Source organism: Bombina bombina, chromosome 2 (assembly GCF_027579735.1).
Source record: "Bombina bombina isolate aBomBom1 chromosome 2, aBomBom1.pri, whole genome shotgun sequence".
In the NCBI taxonomy this organism is placed as follows: Eukaryota; Metazoa; Chordata; class Amphibia; order Anura; family Bombinatoridae; genus Bombina; species Bombina bombina.
In genome coordinates this window covers 1243425455-1243442491 of record NC_069500.1, presented here as the reverse complement: position 1 = coordinate 1243442491, position 17037 = coordinate 1243425455, and the positions used below count along the sequence as shown (strand labels likewise).

The window sequence follows — 17037 nt, the reverse complement described above, 5'->3', positions numbered from 1 at the left end:
TTCTTCCGACCTGGACTGTAATTTCAACAGATGCAAGTCTCACAGGTTGGGGAGCTGTGTGGGGATCTCTGACGGCACAAGGAGTTTGGGAATCTCAGGAGGTGAGATTACCGATCAATATCTTGGAACTCCGTGCAGTTTTCAGAGCTCTTCAGTTTTGGCCTCTTCTGAAGAGAGAATCGTTCATTTGTTTTCAGACAGACAATGTCACAACTGTGGCATACATCAATCATCAAGGAGGGACTCACAGTCCTCTGGCTATGAAAGAAGTATCTCGAATTTTGGTTTGGGCGGAATCCAGCTCCTGTCTAATCTCTGCGGTTCATATCCCAGGTGTAGACAATTGGGAAGCGGATTATCTCAGTCGCCAAACGTTGCATCCGGGCGAATGGTCTCTTCACCCAGAGGTATTTCTTCAGATTGTTCAAATATGGGGGCTCCCAGAGATAGATCTGATGGCCTCTCATCTAAACAAGAAACTTCCCAGGTATCTGTCCAGATCCCGGGATCCTCAGGCGGAGGCAGTGGATGCATTATCACTTCCTTGGAAGTATCATCCTGCCTATATCTTTCCGCCTCTAGTTCTTCTTCCAAAAGTAATCTCCAAGATTCTGAGGAAATGCTCGTTTGTTCTGCTAATAGCTCCGGCATGGCCTCACAGGTTTTGGTATGCGGATCTTGTACGGATGGCATCTTGCCAACCATGGACTCTTCCGTTAAGACCAGACCTTCTGTCACAAGGTCCTTTTTTCCATCCGGATCTGAAATCCTTAAATTTAAAGGTATGGAGATTGAACGCTTGATTCTTGGTCATAGAGGTTTCTCTGACTCCGTGATTAATACTATGTTACAGGCTCGTAAATCTGTATCTCGAGAGATATATTATAGAGTCTGGAAGACTTATATTTCTTGGTGTCTTTCTCATCATTTTTCTTGGCATTCTTTTAGAATACCAAGAATTTTACAGTTTCTTCAGGATGGTTTAGATAAGGGTTTGTCCGCAAGTTCTTTGAAAGGACAAATCTCCGCTCTTTCTGTTCTTTTTCACAGAAAGATTGCTATTCTTCCTGATATTCATTGTTTTGTACAAGCTTTGGTTCGTATAAAACCTGTCATTAAGTCAATTTCTCCTCCTTGGAGTTTGAATTTGGTTCTGGGAGCTCTTCAAGCTCCTCCGTTTGAACCTATGCATTCATTGGACATTAAATTACTTTCTTGGAAAGTTTTGTTCCTTTTGGCCATCTCTTCTGCTAGAAGAGTTTCTGAATTATCTGCTCTTTCGTGTGAGTCTCCTTTTCTGATTTTTCATCAGGATAAGGCGGTGTTGCGAACTTCTTTTGAATTTTTACCTAAAGTTGTGAATTCCAACAACATTAGTAGAGAAATTGTGGTTCCTTCATTATGTCCTAATCCTAAGAATTCTAAGGAGAAATCATTGCATTCTTTGGATGTTGTTAGAGCTTTGAAATATTATGTTGAAGCTACGAAATCTTTCCGTAAGACTTCTAGTCTATTTGTTATCTTTTCCGGTTCTAGGAAAGGCCAGAAAGCTTCTGCCATTTCTTTGGCATCTTGGTTGAAATCTTTAATTCATCTTGCCTATGTTGAGTCGGGTAAAATTCCGCCTCAGAGAATTACAGCTCATTCTACTAGGTCAGTATCTACTTCCTGGGCGTTTAGGAATGAAGCTTCGGTTGACCAGATCTGCAAAGCAGCAACTTGGTCCTCTTTGCATACTTTTACTAAATTCTACCATTTTGATGTATTTTCTTCTTCTGAAGCAGTTTTTGGTAGAAAAGTTCTTCAGGCAGCGGTTTCAGTTTGAATCTTCTGCTTATGTTTTTTGTTAAACTTTATTTTGGGTGTGGATTATTTTCAGCAGGAATTGGCTGTCTTTATTTTATCCCTCCCTCTCTAGTGACTCTTGTGTGGAAAGATCCACATCTTGGGTAGTCATTATCCCATACGTCACTAGCTCATGGACTCTTGTTAATTACATGAAAGAAAACATAATTTATGTAAGAACTTACCTGATAAATTCATTTCTTTCATATTAACAAGAGTCCATGAGGCCCACCCTTTTTTGTGGTGGTTATGATTTTTTTGTATAAAGCACAATTATTCCAATTCCTTATTTTATATGCTTCGCACTTTTTTTCTTATCACCCCACTTCTTGGCTATTCGTTAAACTGATTTGTGGGTGTGGTGAGGGGTGTATTTATAGGCATTTTAAGGTTTGGGAAACTTTGCCCCTCCTGGTAGGAATGTATATCCCATACGTCACTAGCTCATGGACTCTTGTTAATATGAAAGAAATTAATTTATCAGGTAAGTTCTTACATAAATTATGTTATTTTGTATTATTTATTCGTATTTTCATATAAATATAGATCTATCCTAGCTGTAAGCGCCAATACTTCCACTTTTCTGTAGCCACACACCCAAGGGATTTCTTGAGAGGGTCCCTACTTGTATTTGGCTTTAGGTTATAACTAGCGCTGATTCTTCCCCTACTCCAAAAGAGGTTAACAAGCCCATTGAGCTGTGGTTTATCTAGATTTCTGGTATATTGTGTTTATATGATGATACATTTCTAGTTAAAAGTAGAAGTAATAATAGATTTTATGGGGGCCATCGTGAATTTATTTTCTGTATTAACAGCACAATACAACCTTTTTTCTTTTCATTTAGCAAGTAAGAAATAATACAACATGTATTAAAGAAAAGAAAATGTAGACCTCCATTGTTGCAGCTGAAATACTCATATAAATGAGCTTGTGATCAACTGATGTGTAGCATGTTGCAGGGTTTGATAACTGAATTGTGCAAGATGTATCTGTGCATATCCTAAAATGGCTAATTAATTAAAATAGTTTGCATACATTTTTTTTTTTTTAAATTGCTGGCAAGTATTTTAAAATAATTTTCAAAAATAAGCAAAATGAATTACATAGCTAAGCTTCCTGGAGCAGCCAACTCCACCCACCCCCTTATTAGTGTTTAGACACAGACATTGTATTTCAACTGAGTTCACAGCTTCTAGGCATGCTCCAGCAGATAATCCCTATGCATTTTTGCATTGTACCAAAGCAACAATAGATATAGATACAGCCATAGAAGGAAAAGTGTGGGGGAAGTTAGAGCTTTACAATTCAGAAACTAAATGGAAAGGGTTAATGGCGAGGCACTGCAGTATAAATTTGCAGGTAAAGTAATTAAAGTACATATTATATTTTGTCTCTATCCTAACTTGTTTTATGTCCCTTTAATCATGATTCCACATTGTAAGTAAAGGTTGTTAAAGGGACACTGAATTTATTCTTTCATGATTAAGATAGAGCATGACATTTTAAGCAACTTTCCAATCAATTTATTTTTTTCATTCTCTTGGTATTTTTATTTGAAATGCAATAATGTAAGTTTAGATGCCGGCCCATTTTTGGTGAACAACCTGGGGTGTCCTTGCTGATTGGTGGATAAATTCATCCACCAATAAAAAAGTGCTGTCCATATACTGAACCAAAAATACTTAGATTCCTTTTTCAAATAAGGATAGCAAGAGAATGAAGAAAAATAGGAGTAAATTAGAAAGTTGCTTAAAATTGCATGCTCTATCTGAATCACAAAAGAAAAAATTTGGGTTCAGTGTCCCTTTAATGTAATTAACTATATGAGAAGTATCATCACTAAAATGATGACAGCACAATACAGTCGGCAAGAGACTTGCATCTGCTCACTTTTATTGCAACTCATTATTACTTCTCAGCACAGGAGACCAGGGCAGAAGCACAGAAGATGTATTGTTGCTCTGGGTTTTCCATCGTCTTGTTAAAATGTACATTGTGTTGTCTGTTACTGGTTTGTATTAATCTGCTAATTAAACTTGCATAGTGCGCAGTTTTGTTTACTGGTGTAGGACAAACATTGTGTTATTGGGGTAATAAAAACACGTATATAATTTTAGGTATTACAAGTTTTTATTTGGTCACTCCTGGGCTTCCTACAGTGCCTCACAGTTTAGAATGATGAAGATCACAGACACCATAATAACATACAAGTATGAAGACTAATCCCACAGAGACATAATAACATAACAGTACCCGCATAACACACTCAGCTTGCTGCCCTAATACAAAATTACTTAGATTATAATACATGGGGTAGAGAGGAGAATTTTTTTATGTGTTTCTCTGGCTACCATTTAATAATAGCAAACCATCCTATTACAATAGAGATGGTGCTTTTTCTTCTGTTATGTGTGATCAGTCCACGGGTCATCATTACTTCTGGGATATAACTCCTCCCCAACAGGAAATGCAAGAGGATTCACCCAGCAGAGCTGCATATAGCTCCTCCCCTCTACGTCACTCCCAGTCATTCTCTTGCACCCAGCAACTAGATAGGATGTGTGAGAGGACTATGGTGATTATACTTAGTTTTTATAACTTCAATCAAAAGTTTGTTATTTTACAATAGCACCGGAGCGTGTTATTGCCTCTCTGGCAGAGTTTGAAGAAGAATCTACCAGAGTTTTTACTATGATTTTAACCGGAGTAGTTAAGATCATATTGCTGTTTCTCGGCCATCTGAGGGAGGTAAAAGCTTCAGATCAGGGGACAGCGGGCAGATGAATCTGCATTGAGGTATGTAGCAGTTTTTATTTTCTGAATGGAATTGATGAGAAAATCCTGCCATACCGTTATAATGACATGTATGTATACTCTACACTTCAGTATTCTGGGGATGGTATTTCACCGGAATTACTCTGTTAAAAGTACATTAAACCTTTTAATAGGTTTTTATTATGTTAAACGTTTTTGCTGGAATGTAGAATCGTTTGCATTTTCTGAGGTACTGAGTGAATAAATATTTGGGCATTATTTTTCCACTTGGCAGTTGCTTGTTTTAATTGTGACAGTTTCGTTTCTCTCTCACTGCTGTGTGTGAGGGGGAGGGGCCGTTTTTGGCGCTCTTTGCTACGCATCAAAAAATTCCAGTCAGTTACTCTTGTATTTCCTGCATGATCCGGTTCATCTCTAACAGATCTCAGGGGTCTTCAAACTTCTTTGGAGGGAGGTAGATTCTCTCAGCAGAGCTGTGAGACTTATATATTGACTGTGATTAAAAACGTTGCTCTGTAATTTTTATGTTTCAAATTTAATTATTGTTACTTTACTAATGGGAACAAACCTTTGCTAAAAGTTGTGTTGTTTTTAAGGATTGATGCTATAACTGTCTTTCAGTTCATTATTTCAACTGTCATTTAATCGTTTAGTGCTCTTTGAGGCACAGTACGTTTTTGTTAAATAAGATTGTAACCAAGTTGCAAGTTTATTGCTAGTGTGTTAAACATGTCTGATTCAGAGGAAGATATCTGTGTCATTTGTTCCAATGCCAAGGTGGAGCCCAATAGAAATTTATGTACTAACTGTATTGATGCTACTTTAAATAAAAGCCAATCTGTACAAATTGAACAAATTTCACCAAACAGCGAGGGGAGAGTTATGCCGACTAACTCGCCTCACGTGTCAGTACCTGCATCTCCCGCCCGGGAGGTGCGTGATATTATGGCGCCTAGTACATCTGGGCGGCCATTACAGATAACATTACAAGATATGGCTACTGTTATGACTGAAGTTTTGGCTAAATTACCAGAACTAAGAGGCAAGCGTGATCACTCTGGGGTGAGAACAGAGTGCGCTGATAATACTAGGGCCATGTCTGATACTGCGTCACAGCTTGCAGAACATGAGGACGGAGAGCTTCATTCTGTGGGTGATGGTTCTGATCCAAACAGATTGGATTCAGATATTTCAAATTTTAAATTTAAATTGGAGAACCTCCGTGTATTACTAGGGGAGGTTTTAGCGGCTCTTAATGATTGTAACACTGTTGCAATACCAGAAAAATTGTGTAGGTTGGATAAATACTTTGCGGTACCGGCGAGTACTGACGTTTTTCCTATACCTAAGAGACTAACTGAAATTGTTACTAAGGAGTGGGATAGACCCGGTGTGCCGTTCTCACCCCCTCCAATATTTAGAAAGATGTTTCCAATAGACGCCACCACACGGGACTTATGGCAAACGGTCCCTAAGGTGGAGGGAGCAGTTTCTACTTTAGCTAAGCGTACCACTATCCCGGTGGAGGATAGCTGTGCTTTTTCAGATCCAATGGATAAAAAATTAGAGGGTTACCTTAAGAAAATGTTTGTTCAACAAGGTTTTATATTGCAACCCCTTGCATGCATCGCGCCGATTACGGCTGCGGCAGCATTTTGGATTGAGTCTCTGGAAGAGAACCTTAGTTCAGCTACGCTGGACGACATTACGGACAGGCTTAGAGTCCTTAAACTAGCTAATTCATTCATTTCGGAGGCCGTAGTACATTTAACCAAACTTACGGCTAAGAACTCAGGATTCGCCATTCAGGCACGTAGGGCGCTGTGGCTAAAATCCTGGTCAGCTGATGTAACTTCTAAGTCCAAATTACTTAATATACCTTTCAAGGGGCAAACTTTATTTGGGCCCGGTTTGAAAGAAATTATCGCTGACATTACAGGAGGTAAGGGCCACGCCCTGCCTCAAGACAAAGCCAAAGCTAAGGCTAGACAGTCTAATTTTCGTCCCTTTCGGAATTTCAAAGCAGGAGCAGCATCAACTTCCACTGCACCAAAACAGGAAGGAGCTGTTGCTCGTTACAGACAAGGCTGGAAACCTAACCAGTCCTGGAACAAGGGCAAGCAGGCCAGGAAACCTGCTGCTGCCCCAAAGACAGCATGAACCGAGGGCCCCCGATCCGGGACCGGATCTAGTGGGGGGCAGACTCTCTCTCTTCGCCCAGGCCTGGGCAAGAGATGTTCAGGATCCCTGGGCGCTAGAGATCATATCTCAGGGATACCTTCTAGACTTCAAATTCTCTCCCCCAAGAGGGAGATTTCATCTGTCAAGGTTGTCAACAAACCAGATAAAGAAAGAAGCGTTTCTACGCTGTGTACAAGATCTGTTATTAATGGGAGTGATCCATCCGGTTCCGCGGTCGGAACAAGGACAAGGGTTTTACTCAAACCTGTTTGTGGTTCCCAAAAAAGAGGTAACTTTCAGGCCAATCTTGGATTTAAAGATCCTAAACAAATTCCTAAGAGTTCCATCGTTCAAAATGGAAACTATTCGGACAATCTTACCCATGATCCAAAAGGGTCAGTACATGACCACAGTGGATTTAAAGGATGCTTACCTTCACATACCGATTCACAAAGATCATTACCGGTATCTAAGGTTTGCCTTCTTAGACAGGCATTACCAGTTTGTAGCTCTTCCATTCGGATTGGCTACGGCTCCAAGAATCTTCACAAAGGTTCTGGGTGCCCTTCTGGCGGTACTAAGACCGCGAGGAATTTCGGTAGCTCCGTACCTAGACGACATTCTGATACAAGCTTCAAGCTTTCAAACTGCCAAGTCTCATACAGAGTTAGTTCTGGCATTTCTAAGGTCGCATGGATGGAAAGTGAACGAAAAGAAGAGTTCTCTTTTTCCTCTCACAAGAGTTCCATTCTTGGGGACTCTTATAGATTCTGTAGAAATGAAGATTTATCTGACAGAAGACAGATTAACAAAGCTTCTAAATGCATGCCGTGTCCTTCATTCCATTCAACTCCCGTCAGTAGCTCAATGCATGGAGGTGATCGGCTTAATGGTAGCAGCAATGGACATAGTACCCTTTGCACGTCTACATCTCAGACCGCTGCAATTGTGCATGCTGAGTCAGTGGAATGGGGATTACTCAGACTTGTCCCCTACTCTGAATCTGGATCAAGAGACCAGAAACTCTCTTCTATGGTGGCTTTCTCGGCCACATCTGTCCAGGGGGATGCCATTCAGCAGGCCGGACTGGACAATTGTAACAACAGACGCCAGCCTACTAGGTTGGGGCGCTGTCTGGAATTCTCTGAAGGCTCAGGGACAATGGAATCAGGAGGAAAGTCTCCTGCCAATAAACATTCTGGAATTAAGAGCAGTTCTCCATGCCCTTCTGGCTTGGCCCCAGTTAAAAACTCGGGGGTTCATCAGGTTTCAGTCGGACAACATCACGACTGTAGCTTACATCAACCATCAAGGAGGGACAAGAAGCTCCCTAGCAATGATGGAAGTATCAAAGATAATTCGCTGGGCAGAGTCTCACTCTTGCCACCTGTCAGCAATCCACATCCCGGGAGTGGAGAACTGGGAGGCGGATTTCTTGAGTCGCCAGACTTTTCATCCGGGGGAGTGGGAACTTCATCCGGAGGTCTTTGCCCAAATACTTCGACGTTGGGGCAAACCAGAGATAGATCTCATGGCGTCTCGCCAGAACGCCAAACTTCCTCGGTACGGGTCCAGATCCAGGGATCCGGGAGCGGTTCTGATAGATGCCTTGACAGCACCTTGGAACTTCGGGATGGCTTATGTGTTTCCACCCTTCCCGCTGCTTCCTCGATTGATTGCCAAAATCAAACAGGAGAGAGCATCAGTGATTCTAATAGCGCCTGCATGGCCACGCAGGACTTGGTATGCAGATCTAGTGGACATGTCATCCTGTCCGCCTTGGTCTCTACCTCTAAGACAGGACCTTCTGATACAGGGTCCATTCAAACATCAAAATCTAACTTCTCTGAAGCTGACTGTTTGGAAATTGAACGCTTGATTTTATCAAAACGTGGTTTTTCTGAGTCGGTTATTGATACCCTGATACAGGCTAGGAAGCCTGTTACCAGAAGGATTTACCATAAGATATGGCGTAAATACCTATACTGGTGCGAATCCAAAGGTTACTCCTGGAGTAAGGTTAGGATTCCTAGGATATTGTCCTTTCTACAAGAAGGTTTAGAAAAGGGTTTATCGGCTAGCTCATTAAAGGGACAGATCTCAGCTCTGTCCATCTTGTTACACAGGCGTCTGTCAGAAAATCCAGACGTCCAGGCCTTTTGTCAGGCTTTAGCTAGGATCAAGCCTGTGTTTAAAACTGTTGCTCCGCCATGGAGTTTAAACTTAGTTCTTAACGTTTTACAGGGTGTTCCGTTTGAACTCCTTCATTCCATTGATATAAAATTGTTATCTTGGAAAGTTCTGTTTTTAATGGCTATTTCCTCGGCTCGAAGAGTCTCTGAGTTATCAGCCTTACATTGTGATTCTCCTTATCTGATTTTTCACTCAGACAAGGTAGTTCTGCGTACTAAACCTGGGTTCTTACCTAAGGTAGTCACTAACAGGAATATCAATCAAGAGATTGTTGTTCCATCCTTGTGTCCAAATCCTTCTTCAAAGAAGGAACGTCTTCTACACAATCTGGATGTAGTTCGTGCCCTCAAGTTCTACTTGCAGGCAACTAAGGATTTTCGACAAACGTCTTCCCTGTTTGTCGTGTATTCTGGTCAGAGGAGAGGTCATAAGGCTTTGGCTACCTCTCTCTCCTTCTGGCTTCGTAGCATAATTCGTTTAGCCTATGAGACTGCTGGACAGCAGCCTCCTGAAAGAATTACAGCTCATTCTACTAGAGCTGTGGCTTCCACTTGGGCCTTTAAGAATGAGGCCTCTGTTGAACAGATTTGCAAGGCTGCAACTTGGTCTTCGCTTCATACTTTTTCCAAATTTTACAAATTTGACACTTTTGCTTCTTCGGAGGCTATTTTTGGGAGAAAGGTTCTTCAGGCAGTGGTTCCTTCTGTATAATGAGCCTGCCTATCCCTCCCGTCATCCGTGTACTTTTGCTTTGGTATTGGTATCCCAGAAGTAATGATGACCCGTGGACTGATCACACATAACAGAAGAAAACATAATTTATGCTTACCTGATAAATTCCTTTCTTCTGTTGTGTGATCAGTCCACGGCCCGCCCTGTTTTAAGGCAGGTAAATATCTTTTAAATTATAAACAATGAAAGTTACCTTGTATTGGGACAAATTGCAGCCGCAGGGTGTGTGCAGGTAAAAAGTGATGTCTTTATTGTAAGATCATAAACAGGGTGTCAAACAAACTCAGGGGTACATTGAAACAATGGCAAACGTCCGACGCGTTTCCTGACCGGAGGCACTTCGTCAGGGACTTAACTTGTATAGACATTAAACAACTTAAAAAGGCTTGCCTACCTACGTCACAATGCGTGCACCTGTGTACTGCAATTAAAGGGACAGAATAGTACTGCCTATGGAAACGGATTTATGCTTGGTCAAAATGAGAACCATTTTAATGGGCTCAACATAAAATAAGATTGGATTCTCAGTAATCAATGTATATGAATCTTGTATCAATGTGAATTACTTATAAGAATACAATGTAAAATATAAACGTATAATGACCGTGCTAGCGTGTTGTTAATTGTATCAGTACACAGTTGATAAGGTGTTAAAATAAAATGTTGAAAATGAAATAACATAATATAACATTGCTCCGTAGGTAGACAAAATGAATATCAAATAAAAATAAGTTGAAAAGAAAAACATTAAATAAAATATCAAAACTAATTGTTGTAACAATGTACTGCAGACTCTCAGAGGAAATAAGTTCCAGTCTACACGCTGAAATTTGTGTTTACTTGTACTTTACTCATCACCACACCCGCACGCTGTACGATTCTACCCTCAGTTTGTTACAAGTGATTACTTCCACTGACTACACGCTACACTGATTACGGTCTTGTTCAGAGCACCTGTTACTAGCTACATGATATCTACTCAGTATCAGCTATTGTACTTTATTTGCTTGGAATCAGTGGTTTACTTACAAAGTGCAGCATCTGCATCTGTTTGTGTTTTTGGTTCTTTTAAATTATACTCCAGTCACCACTTCACCCTTGGTTTCTCCTTTCTCGTTGATTCTTGGTCGAATGACTGGGAGTGACGTAGAGGGTAGGAGCTATATGCAGCTCTGCTGGGTGAATCCTCTTGCATTTCCTGTTGGGGAGGAGTTATATCCCAGAAGTAATGATGACCCGTGGACTGATCACACAACAGAAGAAAGGAATTTATCAGGTAAGCATAAATTATGTTTTTGCAACTGCTGGTGTAAGTAATAGCTGCTCCCTCACACTCCACTGAAAAAGGAACCAGAGGTGGGTGCTTCTATTAACACCAATAACGGCTGTAACCATGACAACAACTGCCCAATAGCTACACCCCATTAAAAGTCACTGGATAATATAATAAAGATACATAATAACAAAATTAGCTTTTTGTGGAGTTGACAAAGCTAACTATACTGCCAAAGACGGGAGCTGCCTATAGACTTCTGCATACAGAACATAATCAGCAGTATATTTATTTAAATTAAAAACACAAAATAATTTTATAGTTTTTTTATTATACAATTTAAAAATATTTTTTAAATAATTATTGCCTTAAATATCTAGCTCATAGATGTCTTTTTTTACCTTATCCTACTATGACTGGCATTAAAGGCTTTACGTTGGCTTTTATATTATATTTATATTAGAAGCATTGGGTAGCGAGAGCTGGCCGGCATTAAGCAATTAATTATACTAGGTTTGTAATACAAGCACAGATTTAGTACATCCCATAGAAAACACACACAAATGTTATTAAAGGGACATAATACCCATATACTAAATCAATTGAAAGTGATACAGCACAAGAACATATCACCTAAACATCTCTATGTAAAAAAGGAAGATATTTTATCTAGACATTTCTTCAGCTTACAGTAGTGCTGTTTAAACAGTTATCCTTCAGCTACTGTTTACTGCATGTTGAAAAAAAAAAAAAGTTAATCAGCTTCATCAGTGCTGATGTCACACTTTGCTTTACTGTCATCTTGTGAGATTTCTTAGTAAACTTCCTTAAACTAAGGAGGGAAATATCATGAGTGTTATCTGCAAATGCCAGATGCATGCTCTCTTGGAAGTCCTGGTACTACCATCTTAAAGGGACAGTATACACTCATTTTCATATAACTGCATGTAATAGACACTACTATAAAGAATAAGATGCATAGATACTGATATAAAAATCCAGTATAAAACTGTTTTAAAACGTACTTAGAAGCTCTTAGTTTAGCTCTGTTGAATAGGTAGCTGGAAAGCCCACTGCAAGTGGGAAATAAGACCCCCCCCCCCCCCTTCTTTTGCATATGAAAAGACCCTTTACACAAAGCTGGAGAAGGTATCTGACGGTATTCTCATAAAACTTTGGGGCTTGGTTAGGAGTCAGAAAATCAGAGCAATGCTATTTAAAAATAAGCAAAACTATACATTTAAAAAAAAAAAAAAAACTTTATGGGCTATATAAATAGATCATCTACAAAACATTTATGCAAATAAAAAATGAGTGTATAATGTCCCTTTAATTGGCTGCTAAAAAGCCCTTTTATAATGCAATTTGGCTACTGAAGAAATGTTAAGGTATCTTCATTTTACATAGAGATGTTTAGGTGATATTTTCTAGTCGGCTTTTTACAGCTATGCTGTATCACTTTAGTGCTTTAACATTTGGGTATTATGTCCCTTTAATTGTACATTTATTGTTGCTCTAGTGTCTCAGAGCAAGGACATTGCTACATGCTAACTGTACTTATTTAACCCTTTGAGTGCATTTTCCCACCTGGGTGCTAAGCTGATTTAAGGTTTGGTTTTTTATTTTTTTATTTTTTATATTTTAACTTTTGTATTATTTTTTTTCAGATCCACAAGACTTACACTGTTGGAAATTTTAGGCAATTACCTTTCCAACGGTGGGTCTTGGGGGTCTGTAGCTGCTTAGATGCTTGAGATACAGTCTTCTAAGCAGCATGCCCCCTTTCCCTATACTTTGTATTCTACATTTTTAATAAAGTTAAGCGGTGACATCATCACGTCATTGCGCATGACGTCACCGCGCAAAATGTGAAGCCCCTGCGATGCCTGTCACTATGCAGGCCTGATCACCGGGGTAGGAGCGGGTGGGAGCCCCCAGATCGCCCTCAAGGTGGGAGAGTGCTAGCGATGGCTTGGCGCCGTCGTTGGCACCAGAGTGGGAAACTCTGCGACGGCTCAGAGCCGTCGTTAGCACTCAAGGGGTTAAAGGGGCATGAAACCCAAATATTTTTTCGTGATTCAGATAGAGAATATAATTTTAAACAACTTTCTAATTTACTTCTATTTTCTAATTTGTTTCATTCATTGTTGAAGGAGCAGCAATGCACTACTGGTTTTTAACTGAACACATGGGTGAGCCAATGACAATCGGTATATCTATGCAGCCACCAATCAGCAGCTAGAATCTAGGTTCTTTGCTGCTCCTGAGCTTACCTAGATAAAACTTTCAGCAAAGGATAACAAGAGAAGGAAGCAAATTATAAAATAGAAGTAAATTGGAAAGTTGTTTAAAATTGTATATTCTATCTGAATCATGAAAGAAAATGTTTGGGATTAACGTCCCTTTTAAGCAAAATCATCTATAGCACTAGTAGAAAATAATAAAGGTACGTAGTAGTAATATATTCAGCATAATTTACACGGGCAGCTGTTATCTCTGGAAATTATTCAGGGCTTTTAACTTACATAATAGTTCAAATCATCCATATATGTCAGATTGAGGTTGTTTTGTACACAGCTCTCAGGAATTTACTAATTTGTTATCCTAATATCACAAGGAAAGAGAAAAAAAATCATTCCTTGGACACTTTTAGGTCAGACCATGAGAAAGTTGATCAAGATTGGTTGAAAGTTAAAGGACTAAATGTGCTTAATAAGATTTTCAGTAATGAGTGTCTTTCCTTTGTGGGGTTAAACACATAGCTTTGCTGTGTCACTAGTGACAAAATGACAACTGACACGATTTAGAGCATTTCATTTGATCACTATAATGACCCTTTAAACAGTCATGATTCAGATAGAGTATTCCTTGACTTCTATTATCCTTAGTTAAAACTTCTTTCTATGACAGCATACCTGTCAGGTTCTTGATTTTCTGACTAGAAAGCAGGGATTAAGATGGGATTACGATGGGATTTTGACTGGGTCAGTGATGTTTAAATGTTTGCGGTGTAGATCATATTCTAGAACAACTACATACAGGCATTGGTTTATCTGCTGGCCGAGCTAAGAATAGCATAGCCTAATGGAACCTGCAACTGATACTTTGGGACTTGCAGGTATAGTCTTCAATATTCATATAATGTTCCTAAAATGGAAGGACATTTCTTCATATTCAGTATCTGATTGACTGGTCCTGACGTTGTATGTCATACGTTGTAAACAAGATTTTGCAAATTTATCTTCAGAACAAGGTGATGTTACAATTTTCTAGAAACTTTTTGTAAATACAGAAGTGGTTAACTTCCAAATAACAATAAGCGTTGGTCCTTTCCTTCAGTGTTGTTGCACAATCCCACAGTTTGTATGTACATAAGAACTGGTGGGTATATTGAGATAATTTGGTAGAAAGAAAGGTGTTAATGCAGATTATTATAATATGCCAGCAGATTCTGCTGCTCTATACAAGGGATACATAAGAGCGAGGCAGGGTAAGCAGACTGAGACATAGGGGCCGATTTAAGAAAGCGCGAGCGGACATGATACAATGTAGCGTATCTTGTCCGCTGCACATCGATAAATGCCAACAGCATACGCACAAGAACTGCTTGTGCAATGCCGCACCCTGCAAATTTGCGGCCGGTGTCAATCAGCCCAATCATATAGGATCGTGCGGATTGATGTCCGCAGCCTCGGAGCAAGCGGACCAGTTATGGAGCAGCGGTCATAACTGCTGTTTCCGGCGAGCCTGAAGCTATTCGGACCTTGATAATTTGGCCCCATAATCTTCTAAATAGACTCACATTGGTTAGGAGACGGATTAACCATTGGTTAATATTCTTTTGATTCACTGGTTCATATGTTATTAAAGTGCTGTTACCCCAAACATAAAAAAAAAAGATTTAATATTAGTATGTTTTGTAGGAAACTGATTTTGTGCACTGTGCTCATTTGATTATTGCATATTGCAGACTGGATACCAAACGTCACAAAGAAATATGTTAACAGGCAATATTCTGTTTTATTAGAGGTTATGTTAAAGAACATCATCAGTATATCTGCAGGATTAAGTATTTACAATTGCTATATAAGAATATACAGTGTATATATATGTGTGTGTATATATATATATATATATATATATATATATATATATATATATATATATATATATATATACTGTATATTCTTATATAGCAATTGTAAATACTTAATCCTGCAGATATACTGATGATGTCTTCAGAACAAACAAATTATGTGAATCACACTCTTAAATAGGGCAAAAAAGAAACAGTGATTACCTCCTCCCCTGTGTGTAAGGCGCCAAAATTCAAACCATTGCAAACATTGAGAAAATCAAGCCGGAAGTAGTATTCTAAACCACTTCCAGTTCGACGTTACATGTAATGAAAACTCACATAATGTATAACAAATACTTCAACATCTTAAACCTAAAGCACAATATTGCGTTCATAAGTAGCAGTGATAAACCTGTGTTACAAGTGCCATATCATCAAATGATGTTGTAGATTCCGGTCTGTATACCATTTGCGTAACCGGAAGTGACAACTTGTGTATGCTGGAAGTGGGGCATCATAGAATGTTCAAGTTATGGACGACTGACTTTCGAAACCGTAAGTGGGGCATATCTAAGTAAAACACCATAGGTAGAGTTACTTAAACACCCATATTATTTAAAAAAAAAAAAAAAAAAACATGCAAACTGCACACATTATTAATAAAGTATATGTGTACCATACAGCAAACTGTGCTGATTATTCCTACATGGAATGTGTAAGTAGGTGGGCACCTTACAAAAAACAGCAGCTATGTGCTCTCACAATTGTGTATACATTTAAAATCATTATACTGGCTGTGAATAGCAGACTGAACTAGATAGTATATAGTAGTCTGTGTTTTTAGTAATGTCACTAAACTGGTATAGTGACCCAAGGGACTCTAAGGGAACGCATGGCGAACCACAGGATGGCACTGAGACAGGCCATTGAGAAGGGACGGTCAGACCAACCAGTGGCACGCCACTGGATGGAGGCAAAACATTTTGTGGCATTGTTAGGAGTCATCCTGATTGACCACATCCCGAAACCTCTGAGAGGTAGAAACAAGAACAAAATGCTTCTCAGTAGAGAGGCAGAATGGATTCTGAGACTGGACACTATTGCTCCAAAGGGACTGAATTCTATGCCAGATTTGGGTAGTCTTATGTAAACAAAGCTTATATTGTGCAGCCGGGTTTATGTGGGCAGCAGGTGTTAAGTTCTTGGTGAGCTGGATGTAGGTACCTAGGTGCCTTTAGACATCAGGTTTCTACCTCAGAGTTTTATAGACCCTGGAGTGGACCCTACACAACTAAGAACATAGACATATCCTGCATTAGTACCCCTAGAATACCCATATTGTTTCTGCACTCCTGTTGCTACAATTAGCAGTTTCAGCTTTAACACATACATGACACCTTTCTGACAAATTAACCCCTCGGTAATGCAGTAGTGAAATCAGTGACATTGTACAAAATATATACATCAATAAGCTATACCAGTTTAGTTACGTTATAACAAAACAGACTACTATATACTATCTAGTTCAGTCTGCTATTCACAGCCAGTATAATGATTTTAAATGTATACACAATTGTGAGAGCACATAGCTGCTGTTTTTTGTAAGGTGCCCATCTACTTACACATTCCATGTAGGAATAATCAGCACAGTTTGCTGTATGGTACACATATACTTTGTTCATAATGTGTGCAGTTTGCATGTTTTTTGTTGTTGTTGTTTTTTTTATAATATGAGTGTTTGTTTAAGTAACTTTACCTATGGTGTTTTACTTAGATATGCCCCACTTACGGTTTCGGAAGCCAGTCGTCCATAACTTGAACTATGATGTCCCACTTCCGGCATACACAAGTTATGTCACTTCCGGTTATGCAAATGTTATACAGACCGGAATCTACAACATCATTTGATGATATGGCACTTGTAACACAGGTTTATCACTGCTACTTATGAACGCAA

General features: G+C 39.3%; 1 protein-coding gene across 1 annotated transcript in view; it reads left to right on the top strand.

Annotated features, from left to right (window-relative positions):
• The window catches only part of NSUN7 (NOP2/Sun RNA methyltransferase family member 7), a 340200-nt gene that overhangs the window by 248415 nt on the left and 74748 nt on the right, over window positions 1-17037 (top strand). The window lies entirely within an intron of this gene.